Consider the following 22,178-nt stretch of genomic DNA (forward strand, 5'->3'; position numbering starts at 1 on the left):
TCTGCGGATGTCAGTTGGCTTGTTGTCTCCTAACTGTATAAATTTCCAGGGAGGGAGAACTGGCGTAGGTGGCTGAAGAATAATGTGTGACGTTGCATACGCCCTCAGTGCTTGCGTGGAATGTGACAAAGTGGCCTTGAGTCTGCGAGCATCTCGGCGCTGCTGCACCAATTCATCGATGGTGTTGAGCTGCGCATTCTCCTGTAACGCTACGACCGGTGTGATTCGTGGAAGGCATGTTATGGTCCTCATAGCTTCTCGATTTAAGGCTTCAAGGCGATCCCATTGTGCCCTTGTAAGATGCTGGAACTGGGCCTGATAAACAATACGGGGCTGCAGAACCGCCCTCACTAACTGGCGTGCAACAGACGAGCCAGCGCCACCCGTTTTAGGTGCAATTCTTCTTATTAAACTTATAGTTTGAAGTGCTTGCTTTTTTGCCTGAGAGAGCCAAGCAGTCGCTGATCCTGATTGGTGAATTGTTAAGCCCAGAATTTTCAGGCTCGAACTTTCTTGTAATGGGGTGCCTGATAGAGAGAGACGAATTGGATTTGAGGCAAGTTTACGGCGTCCCCAGCGGTTGGCGACTGACGTGTATGACGTTTTACACACAGAAAGTTGAAGGCCAATGGAGGAGGCGTAATCAGAGGTTACGTCTAATGCTGACTGAAGGGCGGCCTCTTGAGTGAGAAGATCATGGTGAGTGCTCCATACCGTGATATCATCTGCGTACTGCAAAAACTTGATTTCAGGGATATCATGTAAGCGCCACGCCAATGGGATGAAAGTAATATTGAATAACGTCGGAGACAATACTGATCCCTGGGGCACGCCACGTAGTGAAACGAATGAACCAACAGTGTCACCGCTGAGACGTATTGCAAATTTTCGTCCATCCAAAAATGACGCGACAAAAGTGCGTACTCTCGGAGGGAGATGGAGCATGTCAATGGCATTCAGGATTGCAGCATGACTGATGTTGTCATATGCCTTTTCAACATCCATTGCTAATATGGTACGTACATCGCGGCTGCGGGTAGATGACAGAACTGCTGAGGCCAAGACAGCCAACCCGTCCTCTGTACCTATGTATGGACGAAATCCAATTTGAGCAGGGTGATAAAAACCGTGCTGTTCAAGCCACCAAGAAAGTCGTGTGGCTAGCATTTTCTCTGCAAGCTTGCAAAGCGTTGATGTTAAGGAGATTGGTCGCAAGTTGGCGAGGTCCGTTGGAGGCTTCCCAGGTTTGGGAATAGGGATCACGACAGCGGTTTTCCAGCTCTCGGGTACGACACCATCAAGCCACACTTTGTTTATGGTGTCTAGTAGTTGAGGAAGTGCAGCAGTACTGAGGTTCTTGTAAACCTCATACGGAATTTTGTCCAGGCCGGGCGCTGTTTTCCGTTTCGCATCGTCAATTGCAGCCAGCAGCTCGCACATCGAAAAGGGGCTCGCAATTCCATCTGCGTCGGCAGCAGATGGTAATTTCCATGCGTCTGCAGGGATACCTGCCAAATTAAGGTTTACAGCTGAAGGAGGCAGTATATCGTATTTTGGGAAAAATTTTCGAGCAGCTTCTTTGGCGAAATCACCCGGCGAAAGATTAGCCGCAAAGCATGCTGTTGCTGCTGCGTCAGTAGAACGACGACCATGTTCCATTGCACGAAACGTTCGCCATAGTGAGGCATTCGATGATTTATCAGAAAATTGTTCACACCATGCATGCCACTGGCGTCGCGCCACTTTGGAGCCACTTCGTGCGGCTTATAATGCACATTCAGTGTTTCAAATCTATTGATGGAAAGAAAATTTTTTGTCCCACCTTCTCCAATTATAAGGATCTCCACTAATGCTAAATTAATGCCACTACATGGCTTAGAAGCAGACCCCCCGGGCTCTACACTTTTAACAAAGGCTGTACGTGCTGGTCAAGGGCTGGGTTACACAGCGCGCTTGCTTTCTTGCTTGTCTTTCCTGTCGCAGCTGCCTGATCGTCGTGCGTGATTGTGGACATAAATATATTACCTATTGTCTGCTCTGCTGTCTGTGGTGACTCCTTTCTACAATAAAAATTGGAGGGGGCAATTTGGACCACTAAAGTGCATTGAATTGAAAGGTTGTGCATGGGTACGTCGGACGGACCCGATCTATGGTACATCCAACGGACCTGCTGGTGCGTTTTTCTTCGGGATGCGTCGGAAAAGCCGCATGTATCCGGAAAATACTTTTAAGAAGTACAGCGGACGGACTCCATCAGGCATTTACGTCTGACTATGGTCTGACGGACCCGATCTGTTTTTCTCCGGGTTACGTCGGGAAAGCCGGGTGGATCCGGGAAATATTTTTCAGGGGTATGGCGAACGGACCGGCCGGTGGGATTCAGATTTACGTCCGACGGACCCGATGCGTTTTTCTTTGGGATACGCATGATAGGTGGGCCTTCGGATAAGTCGAAAAAGTCGGACGGATTCGATATCTCCGGATGTGTGGTTGTACTGCGTAATGGCGGACGACAGAACACAATTAAGTGAATCTGACTGTAACATATACATAACATTTTACTGATTGCCAATGACAGATATATCTGAGCATTTGAACTTGAAAGTACCCCACATAAAGCCTCTTCATGACGTTAGTCAGTCCCACAGGTGTCGATATCCCCACAATCTCCTCGTTAGCGCCGTATCTGCATACATCCACAGCGCGTATGAATGTACAGCACACCGTCGGATAACTTCCGTGGAACACGAGAACGCCGGACGTAGCGTGCAAAAGGAGCCATACAGCTCGAGCGCAGAGAAAGGAAATTCGTCCGCGCAGTGCACGTACACTTGCACGGAAAGAGCGGAAAGGGTGGAAGGCGGCATTCTGATTCCAATGACATGCCTTCAGAGTGAGATAGAGCGAGGGGAAACGGAGAAGGGGAGAGGGGTAAAGTGAGCTTTAACCGGGGAAAATGAAGAGAAACAGATGGAAACAGAGCGCAGGGCGATGACAATGTGGCCGTACCCTTTTCAACGGGCTATTACACGAAGAAATCTGACCAAAACAAAATCACGCAAAAAAAAAAACACTTAAACAAAGAAGAAGGAAAAACAATCAAGGGTGGGAAATTGCGCCCAGTGTTTCCAGATGAAGGTGGCGCGCGGCGGGAATATTGAACGCAGGGAACGATAGAGCAAAGAGCACGTACGCGCCTGGCCGCTTCTGTTCAGGTGGGCCGATGACACTGAAGCCAATAACAAGGCTTTTATTGAGTTTCCCGTTCTAAATATCGCGCACTTCCAAGTACTTCGTATATGAGGTATTTGCAAATGGAATCAAATAACGGTAACTCCACGTGTGGATGTGGACCTATAGTTTCTGGAAACTCTATAGGTTTAGCACAATGAAGCGTACGACCACTCTCTCCTATACAAGCAACAACACTCGCACAAGGCTAACAGTGTTACTCGTGCATATTATGCCAGGTGTTTCAGCGAACACATTTAAAAATTCTTTAAAAAAAAATTGCGAGTTCGAAATAAAAACATTGTGGAGGTTTAAGCATGGGTTGAACTTAAGATACATACGACAGCTGTGTTAAGCATGGTTATGCACGGTTTGACGGTTTTTATAAGGGGAACGCCCAAGAGGCCTGAGAGTAGCCGCGATATCCCCAGTAGCACTGCCTTTTGAATCCGCGTTATTTAAGAGAATGAGCTCTACTGCTAGCATTCTTCATTGTCGCTTTATGCCGCAATTTGACCATGCGGCGCCGCCCTGCACATCAATTAATGTCTGCGCAAATTTATTAGAAACGAACAGGATATGGTCTCAAGTTTTTAGAATGTTTTTCAAATAATGGATGCCAAGTGCGAATGTCGATGCGCCATGGTTTTCATCAACGGCTGTTTCGAAGAAAGGGCTCACTGCAGGCGATTGGTCGGCGCGGAATGGACAGTTCATAGCCGCGAAGCGGTGCTCTCGAGTGGTAACGTTTTTGCGACATTGCAACACGCAGCACTGCACACAGTCAGCCTAGCCCTGCTTTTATGTATGATCTCGGAGGACTTGGCTCGTACACGTTTTCTCCACTTCTCACATATGAAGGGTTATTTAGTAACCTGTTTTCATATCAATAACAAAAGGTAATTTTTCTAAACATGATGGTTGTAGAGTTAATAAACCGACCTGACGCCCTTGCCATGAGATCAGTGTTATGACTTTTGACAGCTACAGTTATAAATTTTTAAGCTACAGGGAAAAAAAGTAGCGACGCTGCTAACACTCCTCTTTTTCAAGTGTTAATAGTAGCAGCTAGTAAAAGTAGACCTTAAAGTTAGGTGCCCAAAACATCGATGGCCTGCTGAACGAGGATATTGTGATATTATTCTGCACGAATATGCACTCAAGTAATAGACGGTTTTACGAATATTAGTTTCGGTTTCCAGCACACTATTCCTATTCTGTTTGGCAACAAAGCTACCCTATCCATATTTGATTCAGATTTGAAAAATAGTCATTCGCAGACCCTGTGCTGCTCTTTGTGTGCCCCAATACTTTTTTTTTTTTTTTTTTTTTTTTACAGTTACTGCCTTTTTTTTTTAGCGTCACTCTTTTCTTTTTTTTTTTTTGTGTCACATATGTGATATGTCATTGGCTGAAATTTTTTACCTTTCAGTGTACCAATAGTTCTGTATCCAAACAGCGGCTAAAAATTGTAAGATACTGTTCACAAAACATTCAGAGTTAAAGTACCGAACAAATAAAGCGCAGAAGAAAGGACAACAACCTGCTGTCTCGGAAATGTCCGAAGTGCGAGCCGTAGCTGTGATCATAGAGAGAAAAAAGAGAGAGAGAGAGAGATGCAAGATTCGTTACGTGCCGACGTTCGAGACCCTAGCTCTTCTGAAAAGCCCTCGCAGACGATTCCCTGAAGCTTAACGATGAGCAAGTTTCAACGCTTGTGCTGCGGTCCTATCAGTATGTTTGAACGCTTACCTATAGAGGCGAAGCTCCGCTGCTACACGCTAGCGTGCGTTGGTGGTACAGTGTAGAAGGCTAGTGGCGCGAACCGCAGCAGTAACCTGGTGGTTGCAGTAGTCCCCGCTGCTGTGAATGGACCCGTGGCACCGACTACCGACCACGGCGGTTAACGGCTCCCGCTTGCGGATTCGCCTACTCATTCATCTTTCATCTTTTAAACTGTGCCTATATATACCCCTGTTTACATGATCTCTACTGCTCAGGTCGAGCTTAGTGGATTCTATCTTATCGGGTTTACACGGAACACGACCTGCGCCTCACGTCGAGACGAAGAACTAGCAGATGGCGCCGAATTCCGGTCCATCCTCGTTCTCGACAGTTCTCGGCACTCCAAAACGTGCTATGATTGGTTCCAAAACGCGGATGATGTCTCTTGTAGTTGTGCCGTTTAGTTTTTCGAGCTCAAATAATCTTGAATAGTAGTCTACTACTACGATGTAGTCTCCCTTCCATTAAGAAAAGATCAGTGCCAATGGTATCCCACGGATACGCAGGCAATTTTGTCTGAAGAAGAGGTTCCGTGGGATGCTTCCTGTGTTCTTGGCACACCAGGCATTTCAATACAGAATCTTCTATCTCTTTTTCAATGTTGGGCCCTCTTGTACGGCACCAAATCGTGCCCATATGACCTTCGTAAAGTCTTTCGAGCATTTCTAGCCTGAGGCTGGGTGGAATGACAAGTCTGTCGCCCTTGAAAAGTAGACCTTCAACTAGTGAAAGTTCACTTGCCACTTCTGCATAACACTTGGGGTCTGGTGCTAGACCATGTACCGAAGACCATGCTGTGGTGCATAAGGTCGTCACTGTATTTAGCGTAGGGTCCGCTTGAATGCTTATCTTGATTCAGTCTAGCATCTGATGTGATGTTGGCAGCTACTCCAGTATTAAGGCTTCAAACTCTTCCACTGCGTTCTAGAAGTCTCTGTCGTCTTTAACCGGGCTCTGTTGCGGCTTTCAAGACAACAGGTCAGCTGTGAACATCTTTCACCCTGGCGCGTGAGAAATTGTATAACCATATTCAAGAAGGCGCATGCGGAAGCACTAGAGTCTCGTACTCAGTTCATCCGAGCGCTTGGATGTCAGAAGAGGAACCAGGTGCTTGTGATATGTTTCGTTGTGAAATGATAACCCAAGAAGGTACTTGCGGAAGTGTTCACATGCCCAGGTGATAGCTAACGCTTCCTTCTCAATTTGTGCATACCTCTGTTCCGTTTCCGACATCGAATGCGATGCATATGCGACTGGCAGCAAGCAGCCTTTCTTGTGACAGCTGCAGTAGAACTGCACCTACGCCGCAGGACGATGCATCTACTGACAGCGTGTGTGGCCTCCTGGTTTCATAGTGCACAAGAACTGGTGTTGCACTTAGCGATTGCTTCACACTATCAAAGCTTTGCTGTTATGCTGGGCTCCAGTACCACCCGGCACCTGCACACATGACGTCTCTTAATGGCTTGGTCACGTCGATCAGACCTGGGAGAAACTTTGCCAGATGATTTGCTGATGCAAGGAATGATCTGACATCAGTCATGTCCCTTGGTGCTTCTAGCTGCATAATGGCCTCCACTTTGTCTGGGTCGACACTGACACCTGCAGAAACGATGTGCCCCAGAAACGACCTCTTTCTGACTAAATGCACATTTGTTGACGTTGAGCGTGACACCAGCCCTCACAAGCCGGCTCAGCACTTTGTGAAGACCGGACACAATGGTGTCACCTTGCAGGCATGCTAGTCCGTCTAGTCCCTCCAGAGCTCGAAACATCTCACGTTGGTAGAACTCTGATGCCGTAGAAATACATAAGGGCAGTCTGAGGAACTGGAACCGTCCAAACGGAGTAATGAACGTTGTAAACTGACGTGACTATTTGAAGAGGGGAACGTGTCAGTATAGCCTGTTCTTGCATCTAAGCGGCTGAAGACTTATGCGTTGGCTAGTTTAGCAAGGCATCATCGACTGTATAGGAACATTCTGCTGGTTCAACATATCCTCAGTTCGTCGTTCCTCTTCCTAGCTGTCACCACTGGAAAGCACCACTCAGTTTCTTGTTCCACATATTACACCAAAGTCCTCCATCATTTTCAGTTGTGGAAGTGAAGAGGCACTCACCTTGGGTAAGTGACTGCGTAGAGCTTAGCGTCACTGATCACTTTAATACGGTACTCGGTCTCTGTCAGTCCAAGCCCCAGCGTCATCTTGAGGTATTGGGCTAGGATGTCAGAGATGTTGCTCTCTTGTGTTTCGGCAAGCTCCAGTGGCCGCTGCACAATGACTCTACTATTGGACGACTTAGGCTTCTCTCAGCCTTTCGATGACGAAGACCTTCCCTGGCACTCAATTGTGTGTCGCCATTCTAATGTTGCTGTGAAGCAGCTGCTGTGGCAATTTGCACTTGTCCTGGGCCAGTCAGTGATTAATTTGTTGTCTCCAGGGGTTCCAGGCGTCCCTGTTGTAGCCCTTAACATTGCTGTGACATCAGCGCCCAACGTTTATAGATATACTATCTATAAACGCTGTCAGCGCCTGTGTCGACTTGAACATGAGAGGTGTGCCGTTCAGCTCTGCTTTCACTCTCCATGGCTTGTCAGATGAGTCGTCGTGCTTCGTACCTCACCGAGATGCACTTCTTCCATCCACTTTTGTGCATTTGTGCTCTCCACAAATGGTCCACAGCTAATGGTTTGGTAGTTAACTCTAACAAGACCAAAGCAGTCTTTTTTCGTCCCCATAGCCTGGTTGTTACAGTAAACAATACTCTGCATCTAGAAAATAACATTATTGAAATTGTAGACAAGTTCAAATCACTCGGTGTTGTATTCGACTCTCGCATGAGGTGGTCTGACCATATAATGTATATTGAAAGCAAGCTCACTAGATCTGTTGGTTTCCTCTTGAGACTGCGTAACGAATTTTCCCCAAAGCATAAGCTCCTTATTTATCACGCTATAATTCAATCACACATAAACTACTGTCATCTCGTTTGGGGTACAACATCCAAAACAAATCTAAACATCATACTCGGTCTCCAAAAGAAGGCAATTAGAGTGATCGCTGGTGCATGCTACACTGCCCACACAGAAACATTATTTCCGAAATATAGAATTCATTTTGAGCATACCATGTTTGAGTATCGTCTACATTCACTGAATTAAATTGTCACCTCAATGCTTAACTGACTTCATGAAGAATATATCTGGACTGAAGTCTTACGAAAAACCCTTTCACACCAGAAGTAAACAAATATGGGACGTTCCTCGAACTAGGACGTTATACGGTAACCAGAGCCTTCGTTTTACTCTACCACGCATATTAAATCATTATAGCATACACAACCCAAACTTCTTTACCGCCTCAATTAAGGACTTTAAGCTATATTTTATCAATTCCGCACTGTCTCTCTGTACTTTCCGTTCCTTGCCTTAAACATTATTACAAGAATAGTCACTTCATTTTCATTACGTTTTGCCATGTTTCGTGCATACTGTTACATTATTGTGGGCCGTTAATTTACTGTGCTGGTTTTCAACTTGCTGTTTCATTTATACATATGTGTTCTTTCTGTGCCTCATAATTTTCATGTTATATATGTATATCTTCACCTTAATGTCAGACGTCCTGTTGCTCTGCCATTACTGGGCCTCGGGCATCTCTCCAGCTATCGTCGTAGCTTTTCGCCCGAGGCCCATTTCCTGTATATTACTGGAAATAATTTTTTTTTCAATTTCAATTTTCAACTGTCTTCGCTCAGAGGAACGGTTCATCCTGTCACCTTAACGTGCGCCAGACAGGCAGATTACTGCGTAGTGGCCTTTCTTTCTGCAGCTGTTGCATACCTTGCCTATGGATGGGCACTGAGCTTTCGTGTGATTTCGGGCTCCTCCACACCACCGACAGCGTCCTGTGTCTTCGCTTTTCGCAGTGCGCTGACTCCGAGGCACTCGACATGGTGCTAGTGAATTTTCGTTGTTCTTCTCGAAATTAGGTTCTTTTCGGTGACTTGAAGACGTGGCAAATTGCACCACAGGTGCGCCCCGTCCAAGACGGTGATCAGAGACGACGAAATATGCATAACGACACTTGAGAGTTACAAAGAGAATAACTGAAGTTTATGTACAAAACTTGGCAATATTTACAGCAAGGTTAGGCAAAAGATACATGGATCTGGCTAGCTCGGCCTAGCCGAAGATGTACACATCAAGCCATAGGTCAGAACATCAGACTGGTCTCTCGAGCTTGGTTTTAAGCCCTCCGTGTCTAGCCCACATTTCCATTACGTCCAATCGCCACGAACTTCAGCATGATTGGTTCGTGGCCACGTGCAACTTCAGCAGTGTGAGTGAAACCCTTTCCCCACAACGAAAGAAAGAAAAACACAAAATGTCACATGCTGCCCACATTCCACTGTACACCTTGCCGCGTTCTCGCGTTAAGATCATCAAAGCAAATGAGCAGCATCGTTAGAGGATCACCGCCGTCTCGCGCCCCCGCTCTTCCTAGAACTTGTAAAGTCCGTGACCTCCGGCTTAGCGGCGGCGCGACGAAAAGACGCTCGGTCAATCGGTCCTCCCGCGGACGTCTATCCCTTTGTTCAACGTTACCAGTCACTCTTCCACAGACACCTAATGTCACTCTTCTTTTTGGACGCGGCGTGTCTGTGAACGGACGTTTCAACCGCGACAGCTGTGTCGTGTCGGCTCGTATGAAAAGCATACTGCAGGTATGCACAAAGCAGCTTAACTTCCCCCTCTTGGGGACTGATCGCCTGTCAGCCGCCGGGTGACACTCGTCACTCTAATGGCTTTCCCTGCTTTATCCTGTGATTCGCGGCGCCTTCTCGTCTGCATGCAGCTAGCTAGCACCAATTCATGCTACGAGCAAACCTACCACGAGGTACTGAGTACATAGCCGCTAATCCGGGGGTGCCTAGCGATACCTTACAGTGCTTTCATTGCTTTATGGCTGCTCTTTCTGGGACCTGGCTTTCTAATTCCATCGACAGCAACAGTCAGATGCTCTTTGCGATAAATTTCTGTTTGCTGCTGCCTACCAAAGCCTAGAAGTAATTACGGCAAATTCACAGTTAAGTTTTCTTCCTCATTTTGGTGGAATCCATTACCACTCAGTATAAAGCAATCGTCTAACATTCATGCTTTCAAGCATAGTTTTCGTACTTCTCTGCTATCGCGCTAAATTTTTGTTTTCCTTGATAAGAAATACTTATCACACATTCAATTGTTTTCCTGTTTTACATTTATGTAACACGTTCCCAAATTATGTTCTGTTTATACTTACGCTATTTCGGTGTGTTCTACATTTATATTACATAACAGTTGTTTTTTTTTTCACCCGCTGTTGTTTTAACGTAATCATTTTGTTTGCATGCTTGTAACAGGAGGTCCCCTGTTGTGGGGGTTCTTACTAAGCCGTGGAGCCTCTTCTGAGGTCTAGGCCGCGAACACAGAGCTCCCGCGATCACACACCACGGGCAGCCGTTCTCACGGCCGCAAAGTGGTAATGCGAAGTACGACACCACACAGAACAGGACTTTGCCCGGAACCAGATGTTTATTGGGTTTTCCTAAAAAGAACGCTGGTGAAGGTCTTGCTGGCGACCCTATCCTTTTGGATGGGGCCTGACACTTCGAAGGGCAAGATGGCGACAACAAAGAAGTATAGCGGGGAGGTATTTACCTTGCGTCCTTCCGTTGTCGCGGCTCGCGGTCGTCTCTCTCCAGCGGTAGCTAAAGCCCCTCTATCTCTGGAAAGTAGCGAAATTGTAAGATCTTTGCCTCCGTTTCCCTCTCCCGGCGCTTTCCTCCTCGCTTCTCTACGCTCCCCTCTCCATTGAGAGAGTGAGGGCGGGTTTTCTGGTTTTTCATTGGCTGCCGGGCCCCCTGACGTACCAAACACGTCACCATACGTCATCAGCGCGCGCAAAATCTTGTTTTGCTTGTTTTTTATTTTGTCGCTGCCGCCATTAAACTGCCTCGTCGTGCCGTTCCTGTGGCTTGCGCGCGTGTAGTTTCGTGCACGCGATGCCGTGCTGCTGCGCGTTTCAGTGTTCAAGTAGAACAGAAACAGAACATAGAATAGTAGAACAGAACGACTGCCGTGCTTCGCTGATTACCAACACGGCACCGGCAAGGTTAATTGAGTTGAAGAACTTTTCACAGTCTCACATGTCACTGACGAACCCGTCGCCAGCCGTAATCGAAACTGTAAAAATTGCTGAGAACTTTTTCCGCAGTAACAGAGAGGGTCTCCTCAAAAATTCAATGAGCACTGCACAACTGCAGGCCCGGATAAAAGATAGCATTTCATTGGTATCTTGCTTCCCAGCCTGCCACGATGTTGTAAAAGAGACTGTGAGTGTTTTCATGAAAGTACGGATCCAGATTTTTGTCCGAGATGAAGCCTCCAAAATATCTCCAGTGACTAGTAGTAAATGCGGTAGCAAAAGCGTAGGCATGCGGGTCGCTGCAGCTCAGATTCGGTGACAGTATGCATTCGTAATTTCATGTTTTATTAATTTGAAACATTTGTGAAAGTTGTGGTTTGAAAATCTGCATACAATTAATATTTTGCCTGTCGCCTGAATGAATCTGTAAATTGTTCAAAATTTCTGGTAACTGCTTGCATTTTTTAAAGATATTCTCGTGCATATCTGAAGCTTATAATCATTGAAATTAAAATTGGATTGTAGCGTGTGTGAAAAATGTTTCTACGAAAATTATTTGCTTGCACTTCGTTTTCATATCTTTTCATTTCGTTAAGGTTTCTCAGCCTCTTCCAATTGTCTAACAGTGTTTTTCTGTGCATTTATTTTTATTTGAAAATGTGTGTTTTCGAATAATGTGCCTGCGCCAGTCTTGGGACCCTTTTCAAAGCGACCTGTGCTGTGTCAGTAAAATCAAAGATGCTACTTGGTTCTAATGTGCAACAGTGTTTATCGCTACATTTCTTCTGTATTTGGAACTGTTTATTTTGTATGCGCCACATCTTACGACCTTTAAAGCAAACCAGTATTGTGACAATAAAATAAGACCCTATTTTGCGTGAGTCACTTTGCCGATCAATTGATTTTGCGAAGAAATAAAAGCCACTTATTTCACCTACACTGCCTCTGATTAGCAGCTGTAGGAACACTGCTTCATCGTTTTCTTACAGATGTGATTTGAAAATGAAAGCATACAACAATCGACGCTTTTGCTTATAGGTTAGCCAGAAGCGATCGATGTTAGAATTCGCCGGTTTGCCGCTCACGCGCAAAGATGCAGAAGATTTCTGAAGGGGCCATTGGCTCTCATTCAGGGTCATCTATCTGTAACCCAACACAGATGACACCATAATTGCCTGCTCAGTTTACTTCCCGTTCTTGATGCTTCAGAGTACCCGAGCGCGATGCTGAGTGCAAACATTTCTTGCCGTTTTGAGCGTGTCTTCTCCTTCCTTCTTTGTTATTACGAACAATATGTGCCGCTAAAACCAAACATAACATTTTCAAATCGATTAGTAGTTACCTGTGCAAAGCAGATTTAAAAGAACGCTTTAAAAGGCAGCACAAAAAGCCCCCGCCATTCACTATCATTGACCCTTCCGCGGCGCCCCTCGAGCGCAGGCAGGTTCAGCGTGCCGTGCGCAGCGCTCCCGCCGGTGGGAAAGTGAAATCAGAGGAAAATTGAGGAGGAAAGCAGCCGAAGGGAGGAGAGTTTCGCTACTCTCCAGATAGAGGGGTTTTAGCGGTAGCCGGTTCCCGCCGATCTCGGCGCATCTTGCCCTTTTTCCTTTTTCGGCTAATGAGCGTCGCGTCTGCGACGTCTAGCGGTGCGCTCCTGCGCCCGGCGAGGGAAGAGGGAAACGCGGCGCTATCGAGCAACCCGTTTGGGTTACTCATCCTCGGAAGAGAAGGGATACTTTTGTCCCCTTCATCGCGCGCGGCGTTTCGGAGGGGTGCGCGGTTCTCCGCGATCGCTACACTCCTCCTCCCTAAAGACCGAACGTCACCTGAAATCAAGCGACGGTAGGCCGGCAACGACTTCCTTGCCGCCTTGTTGTCTTTCCGTTCGCTGCTCCACAGCTACTCTGTCTGCCGTGAAGCACGAATTAAGTCCCTTGCCTCGAAGCTCGCGATGATCACATGGCACCACTCGTCGGTACGCCGACCGCATGGAAATGCTGTCACACAGCTGCGACGACCCCGGTCACACCAACACGCGCGCACGCACGCACACACGCCACTTGCCGGAAACACGGCGGCGATATCCGAAACGCTTATCCCGAGAAGTGTCCCTCCATGGCGATCCGGCGCTCGAGAGGCAGCACTGCAGCCGGCAGCTGCTGCTTCTACAGCCGTCCAGAACCGTCGCCGGACGCTGCTTCCTGACGGTTGGGCGGCGGCGACTTGTGTTGTGGCACGGCCGGTCTCGAGGGAGAGCGCACTTTTGCTGTGGCGGCTAGAGCTGCTGCGACCGTCGCTGGCACCCAAGGCGATGTTGCTGCTGACTATCCGATGCTTGTGATGTCGACTGCGTCAGCGAGGTCGCTGGGAGACGACGCCTGTCTTCGCAGCGCCTTCTGGGAGACCCCTTTCGGATTTCCGATTAGTTTTCCATTGGCGCTCCTAGCCAACAGTTGCCTGCCATTTGGCCAGGTCCCTACGGCAGCGAGTGGAGAGGGGACAGCTTGGTAGAGTCTTCGCCACCGCCCGCTTTTCCTCCCCCCCCCCTCCCTTTGTTTGGGACGAGGGGACATACCAACAGTACTGCTAGATAAGATCCCTCCTGTGGCCAGCTCGCTTCCACACAACCGGTTCCTTACCTGACCGCTCTTCTGAGCGGTCGACGCGTTGTTGTGAGGCCAGTCAACCCGTCAAGGTCGTTTTCGCCTAGAGCGGGTGTTGTACGGACGAGCCTTGGGGGTAGGTGGGGGCACTGACCTTTCCTCGCGTCTTCGCGAAATCGGCGCTGCCGCCCTGCCAGCCACTTCCCGTTGGAAGTACTGCTTTAGCTCCCCGACGTGGATCGGCTTGCCGAGTCGACCCGTGTTCGGATCTTTCAGCTTGTGTTCAACCGCGAGAGCTTCTCAGCAACTATGAACGGCCCAATCCATTTAGGCGCAAGGCTAGCTGCGAACCCCGTGCTCGCATCGCTCTGCACATGGCTACGCTTTAGAACGAAGTCTCCCACTTGAAATCCCACGTTCCGATGCGCGCGATCATAGGCAGCCTTCTGGCTAGCCCTTGCTTTAGCGCGATTTTGGCTGGCCTCGCTCACTGCTTTTTGCAAGCGATCACGCATGCGCCGCGCGTAGTCGGCTATTGCCGTTTCGCCTGACGAAGCATCCTGCCTTTTGGTCAGAATGGTGTCAGTTGGCGTATTTAGTTCCCTCCCGAACATCAGGAAGGCAGGCGTGAAACCTGTGGAGCGATTCTCGCTTGTTCGCAGTGCAAAGGTGATCGCGTCGAGGTGCTCATCCCAGTCGTTGTGCGTCCGGGCGTATGCCCCGAGTAGTGGCTTCACATCGCGATTGCGGCGTTCGGTCACATTTGACAGCGGATGATAACACGTCGTTCGCTGCTGCCGTACGCCCATGGCGGCACACGTATCACGAAAAACTTTCGCTGTGAAATACGAGGCGTTGTCAGTGATCAGCCTCTCCGGAAACCCGTAGCGACAGAACAATCCTGAGAGCTTCGTCAGGATCTTCTTCGTTGTGGCGTTTCGCAGCGGATAGAGTTAAGCGATTCCGCTGAAGTGACATATGTCACCACTAACACAAATTTGTGCCCTCTTTTGCTGCGCGGCAGCGGTCCGATCAGATCGCACGCCACAGTTTCCCATGGCTTTGTGCTCACAATCGGTTGGAGTAGGCCAGGCGGTTTTCCACCTCGCGGCTTCCTTTCTTGACAGGCGTGGAAGGTCCGTACGTACTTACATACATCAGCCTTCATTCATGGCCAGGTAGCGAGCCGACATAGTTTCTTCCATGTCTTTGGTGCGCTTCCGTGACCGTCTGCGTCGTGATAGTGCTGCAAAGCAGCATGCCTCAGTTGGCCGGGGATGACGGCTTTGAAGCACTCGTTTGAGTCTTCTTTGCCAGGCACGTATTTCAGCAAAGCTCCATCAGCGTCCAACAGGAAGCTCTCCAGATCACTCGCAGCAATACCAGCTGCACTAGAGCTCGCGCCTACCGCGTTCTCCGCGGATTCTGGGCGCTCTTCGACCAGCGGTGTCGATTGGTCCGTCTCTTCACGCAGACTGGCGACCATCTCACGACAATACGAGTCTTCCTGTTGAGCTTTGATAAGCTCTTCCCTGCTGAACGCAATCTCGATCGGCGTTTTCGCTGTCACGAGATGCGCGTGCTCCGGAGGCAGGAATTTCTCCTTTCGGCCCTCCTTTCCCGACGAGCGGGGAAGTTGCCGCGCCTCCTCTCCCGCGGCTGGGGACGGGTCATTCACCGGCGCGCGCGACAGCGCGTCCGCAACCACATTTGTGCCACCTTTCCGGTAGCGCACCTCGAAATTGAAGCGCTGTAGCGTCAGTGCCCAGCGCGCGAGCCTCCCGCTCGGCTCGCGTAAGCGGGTCAGCCATGTCAAGGCCATGTGATCGGTTTCGACCGTGAACCTTGTACCTTCCACGTACATCTCGAATTTTCGGAGCGCGAAGATGATAGCGAGGCATTCCTTCTCCGTCACTGAGTAGTTGCGCTCCGCCGGCGTCAGCGCGCGGCAGACGAACGCCACGGGACGCAGTCTCTCGTCCTCCTTTTGGCGAAGCACTGCGCCCACTCCGAAAATCACAGGCATCTGTCTGGATAAAAAAGGGCCTATTTAGGTCGGGGAGTTTCAGTGACGCAGTATCAGCGATGGCTTGCGAGAGCTGACGAAAACTCGCCTGCTGTTCCTCTCCCCATTCCCACGGGGCTGCCTTCCTTAACAATTTTGTTAGAGGGGTTTGCAGGCGGATGCAGTTGGGAATGAATTGACGATAGTAGCCCACCATGCCGAGGAAACGGCGCACGGCCTTTACATCGTTCGGCACCGGGAATTCCAGCATAGCGCGAAGTTTGTCAGGGTCCGGGGTTACTTTTCCTCGCTGAACGGGGTAGCTGAGCAAACTGACTTCAGCTCTTCATCGCCTGACTTCAAACTGACTTCATCGCCTGCCTTTTGGCGGGGCTGACCGGTCTCGGGTTGGATTTCCAAGTCTGCGCGTCTCCTGTCTTGATGCGATGCTGTACAAGCTTGGTACAGCCGGGGCGGTCCGTGAACATCTCTTCGAAGTTTCCTAACAACGAAAAGACGCGGCCGCGCTCATGGTCTGTCAGGTTGTCGGGGTTTGCCAGCAGACCCTGTAAACGCTCTTCCACGCCCACGCGCCAGGCATGGGGACAGGCTGCAGCTGCTGTATTCAGCGGCTGAGGGGGAGCGCCGCTTCCTCGGGAGGTATTCCTCCTTTCCACCTCGGAAGCTGTCCTTTCGGCCGTCGCGGTCGGTGCTGTGACGAACGGCTTGAGTGGCGCGAACGGGCTTTCCCGATAACCACCATTGCCGATATCAACCACGATTTCCGTACGGGACAAGAAATCTCGACCGAGAATAACTGGTACCGTGAGTCCAGGCAGATGAATGAAACGCTGTCGCCGAGCGCGCTGATTCCAACGCGCGACAAGGCGCACATCACCGCCGGAGCATACTTCTCCGCTCGCCAACTGGAGGGGCAGGCTGCGTTTTCGCACCCGAATGCCGCTCTGTCGAAGGCGGGAAACGACTTCGTCTCCGATTAGAGAACTGCTAGCACCAGTGTCAAGCAGTGCTCGGAACGTAGTCCCTGCTATCGCAAGGTCTATGAACGGAGCTCTGGTAGTGGTCGGTGTTCCGATCCTGAGAAGTGAGGGTGCCACTATTGCGGCTCCGTCGCTCGGATCACCTTCGGCCGCCGGCGCTGCTACCGACGGCCTACCTCCCTGACTCGCAGGGCAGACACGAGCCAAGTGACCTACTTGGCCACAAGAGAAGCACGGCCCGGGATTCCGGGCTTTAGGCTGAGGCAGACGAGGGTGCTCTCGCGTACGGCCGTCCGTGAGAGCCTGTTGAGCCGGTGCCACCACCATATGTTACGCTGCCCGTCCGCATGCGTCACCAGCGCTCGATCATTTGACCGTGTTTGGTAATCTCTGTCGGGCGGTCGGCGTGAGGTTGACCACTTTACCTCTCGCACAGCTTCGATGATCCTCGGCCCGTTTGAGTAGGGATCAAGAGCGCGATCCGAGATTTCCAGGAAAGCGCCTTCACCTGAAACACGTGACGTTCGAGCGTTTTCACTCCTTGAACGCGCACTGCCATTCCAGGCGCAGCTGGGTTCCAGACAATCCGATGGGGGTGGCGGGGGCCGGTACGCACGGGCAGCTAAAATTTCGGCTTTCACCCGACGCGCTTCATTCAGGTTCCTGCAGCGACTTCCTCGCAGGTAAAGAGCAAAGGTGGGGTGGCTCTGTCGGATTACTCGTTCCACTTGCTCCGTGTTCGAAGCGTTGGGATCGGCGTAATCGTAAAGCTCCTGCATCGCCCTGGCGTATTCGACGAGCGACTCGTCGGCAGCTTGGGTTCGGAGTTCCAATTCTCGCCGCATTCGCTGCTGGTAGTCGCGAGGAAGGAATTCCTCCCTAAACATACTGCGGACTTCAGCCATAGTGCTCGCTGTGTGATCTACCAAACGGTGCCACTGAGCGGCTTGGTCAACCAGTGCCACTGGTATCATTCTTCGCAGCATGTGGGTCTCGCTGCAGCCGTTGACTTGGCCGTACTGGTCTAATGCCAGGAGAAAGCTGTTGGCGCTCATTTGATCGCCGTAGCCGCTGTACGTTGGGATCGGTGTTCCGATCCGCGGGCTGGGTTAAGGACTGCAGCGCTTGCTGGAATGCGCTGGCGAGGACTCCTGCGAGGTTCTCGGCGTTTGCCGCTGCCTCGCTCTCGGGTGCCGCGACGAGTGGCGAGATCGTCGGCGGGGTTGGCGCGGCCCCTGTGCTGCCGTTTGGTAGCTGCGAGGGCGGACATGGCGTGCCTGGTGCTTCTCCCCAATCCGTTCGCGCATAGTGCAGGAGCGCGCCAACTCTTGAGGGTGGCATTTCGCGGCGTCTGCCGGAATCTGCCTGCGGGGATCGTGTTTCGCTGGCTGCTCCTGCAGCGGCGAATTCTCCTGTCTGTAGAGTCGCGCTGGCGGCGAGCGAGCCGTGGGCCGGGCTTTGCCTGTACCCGGGGCTGAGCTCTGCGAGCCACATCAGATCAGGTAGATTACTCTGCTGGTCTGGCATTGTGTCCGGCGGGAGCGAGTAGCTCAAGTGCTTCTGCACGAGATAACCACGTTGGGGCGCCAGTTGTGGGGGTTCTTACTAAGCCGTCGAGCCTCTTCTGAGGTCTAGGCCGCAAACACAGAGCTCCCACGATCACACACCACGGGCAGCCGTTCTCACGGCCGCAAAGTGGTAATGCGAAGTACGACACCACACAGAACAGGACTTTGCCCGGAACCAGATGTTTATTGGGTTTTCCTAAAAAGAACGCTGGTGAAGGTCTTGCTGGCGACCCTATCCTTTTGGATGGGGCCTGACACTTCGAAGGGCAAGATGGCGACAACAAAGAAGTATAGCGGGGAGGTATTTACCTTGCGTCCTTCCGTTGTCGCGGCTCGCGGTCGTCTCTCTCCGGCGGTAGCCGGTTCCCGCCGATCTCGGCGCATCTTGCCCTTTGTCCTTTTTCAGCCAATGAGCGTCGCGTCTGCGACGTCTAGCGGTGCGCTCCTGCGCCCGGCGAGGGAAGAGGGAAACGCGGCGCTATCGAGCAACCCGTTTGGGTTACTCATCCTCGGAAGAGAAGGAATACTTTTGTCCCCTTCATCCTCCGCGGCGCGCGGTTCTCCGCGATCGCTACACTGTGCAGCCATTGGCTTTGGGACCTCCTCTTGTATTAACCAAAATCTTTGTATTCAATCATTGCTCGTTGAATAAATTCTGATTCTGATTCGCTACTTCGGATTTGCGTGCTGCTGCGACGGCCTTCGCCAGTATAAGTTCGGCGTCCAGTTGAAGCGTTTTGCTTAGCTTGACATCTTGTAGGCCCGCTACCAACCTGTCGTGGATTAGTTGGTCCTTCAGCGTTCCATAGTTGCAATGTTCCGCCATTTTTAAGAGATCGGTCACGAAAGCGCCTATATATATACTTTCGTGTGGCTCTTGCTTGCACGAGTTGAACATCGCTCGCTGATCACACTCGTTCTTGGGATGAAGTGTTTTTCGAAAGCGCTCACTACTTGGCCGTACGATGCCATCTGGTCATTTGTGAGCTTCAGTGAGATCAGCACGTCCTCTGCTTCCACGCCCATCGCTTAGAGTAGCGCGTGAATCTGTTGCTTCATCTTGCTCGGCGAGGCCAGAGATAACGCAATACCGCTCCCAGCGTCTCACCCATCTTGATCTGTCTTCGGGCCTGCTGAAGTTCAACTTTGTGTGTAGCTCGACAGCGAGAGGGCTGAACATGGGGGCGGCCGGTGCGTTGCCATCTGCGCGAGGGGCGCAGCGTCGTCGGGTGTCACCCGTTAATAATTAGGAGGGATTATTAACGATGCGCCCTTAACGGTGCGCACACTCCCAGAGTGAGTGGGGATAGCTGTTCCGGTCGCAAAGGAGATGCCCTCGACCGGCGTGGCAAGCTCAGCCGGAATTCAGCTACCTTGTAGTGACAGAAGGGGGTGGCCGTTTGGTGCCCAGCTGTCGCCGGTTCAAACCAGAGTAAGGATCGGAGTCAGACGTAACAAACAAAACACAATTTATGCACAGCAAGAGACGATACAAAGGAATGCACAAGATCACTTGAAATGCACAGACGAGAGGTTCACAGAATAGCAAACGCTAAGCATGCAATTACAGAGGTATTCAATAACATAAAGGCTTTACAACACAGATGAAACACGAGAGAGTTACATAAAGAAACACCAAATTGTTCACCGGGCACTGTTGCAGTCCGACGCCTCAAGTGTCACGATGTGGCCGCCATACGAGACGAGCGCCACTCCCTTGCAGGTCCGTGGGCTTGCCAGCAGCGGGTGATCCCCGGGAGTAGTCGAAGTACTGGTATAGTGCCTAGAATATACTGGCTAGTGTGCCGAAGGCGCGCGCTGGCGTGTCCGCCGCGGTGATGCCTTCCCGCCGCCACCGCGGGGCGGCGCTACCAATAGCTAAAGGGCGAAGGAATGCCGGGATAATGAAGCATAAGGCATTGTGGGGATACAATAGGTATGAGGTATTGAGGGGTATTTGGAAAGGAATTATGGTGCCCGGGCTTATCTTTCGGAAATGCGGTTTTGTGCCTAAAATCAGAGGTACAGTCGACATTAGAAACAAATCAGAGATCCGTTGGACGATTAGCACTAGGTGCCCACGGCAAAACTACAAATGAGGCGGTACAGGGAGATATGAGCTGGGCATCTTTCGAAGTACGGGAAGCTCAGAGTAAAATATTATATTAGGAACGCCTGAGGAAATTGGACAGTAACAGATGGGCAGCTAAGGTATTTAAATACCTGTACCTAAAAAGCGTTGACTCACAATGGAGGAAAAGAACTAGGAAACTAACTAGTAAGTATGCTAGTAACAAGGACGGAGAGATAAAGAGCATTAAGCAACAAGTGAAAAACACAGAAGGTAAGAGGAGGCGCTGCGATCGTCATGGAGGACAGACGTACTCATATTAGCTCCGTCGCTAATTCCCGCTTTCGCAGTGCTAATTAGTTTGGATCGAGAAGTTTTTAATACCACCGTGTTCGTGAAGGTATCCGCCATCATCCGATACCTGACTTTTATCAAAGGTGCGTCATTTTCGAATTAGCGGACTTCCTGATTCAGCGCCAAGAGGAGACGCTAGGCCGAAGCGAACCCAGGGCTCGCTAGGCCTAGCCGGCCGTACTTCAGCAACGACATGGAGGATTCCGCCGCCACTTCGGTGCATAACATCCAGATTTCCCCGATGAGCGTACCAGTAGCAGGAGAAGAAATTACCCCCGAGGAATTTCAACGCTCGCCCGGATGGCTGCACATCGGCGGGCACAGGAGCCGACCACGCCTGCAAGGAACGCCGAGTGAGTCTACTTCTCAACCTGATACACCGAGCTCCCAGAAACACCCTAAATTCATCAAGAGCGTTAGGGCAGCAGTTATTCGGGCGGCTCGCATGCCCGCCATGCCAGCAGAAGAAATTAAGATCGTCGTGCGTCCCCGCGGAGGGCTCGATATTTACAAGGCAGGAGCTGCATGCGTCACTACTGCCATCATGGTGGCAGCAGGAATTGAGGTGCCAGATCGAGCTGAGGATACAGCGTGTCCCAATGCGCAACAGAACATAATGGTGATCAGCACTCCGAGCGAAGAGCGGGCGGAAAAGTATGCTCGAATTCAAGCTATTAATGTCCAAGGCAACACGTACCAAGTCAGTGCTTATGGAACGGCCGCCCACGACACAGTCAAGGGCGTGATCAGGGGCATATCACTCAAAGACAGCGAAGCTGAAATAATGCAGCAGGTCGTAACCAAGTACAACCCCCTCGCCGCGGGTGCGAAGCGTATCGGAAATACGACGACAGTCATCGTAGTGTTCAATGGTATCAAGGTTCCTAAGTATGTGCGATACGGATCCTCGCTGTACCCGTGCAGTCTCTACAAGAAGCAAAGAGAAGTTTGCAAGGTATGCGGCAAAATCGGCCACAGGCGCGACGTGTGTCCTACACCAAACGCACATGTGTGCCTTGCATGCGGTGCTTCTAATCCAAGAGAGAGCCACACATGTGTCCCCAAATGCAAGCTCTGCGGTGAGCAACACCCCACCGGGGACCGCGTCTGCAAAGCCAAATACAAAGTTCCATACGTCGTGCGGCGACGGAGATGGGAACGCCGTAACGCCGAAGAACAGCAAAAGGAAGCAGTCGAACGCAGTAACGCCGAAGAACATCACAAGCAAGCACTCGACTCAAGCTCGTTTCCACGTCTCGGACGCTCTCACTCGCGCAGTGCTTCCCGTAACGGATCCCGAAGAGCGTCGCGCAGCGCGTCGCGTGACCGTGACTCATCTCACAGGAACAAGCGCGACGCTAAGCGTTCGCGC

Source organism: Amblyomma maculatum, chromosome 1 (genome assembly GCF_055883805.1).
Source record: "Amblyomma maculatum isolate TAMU_Amacu chromosome 1, ASM5588380v1, whole genome shotgun sequence".
Taxonomy (NCBI): domain Eukaryota; kingdom Metazoa; phylum Arthropoda; class Arachnida; order Ixodida; family Ixodidae; genus Amblyomma; species Amblyomma maculatum.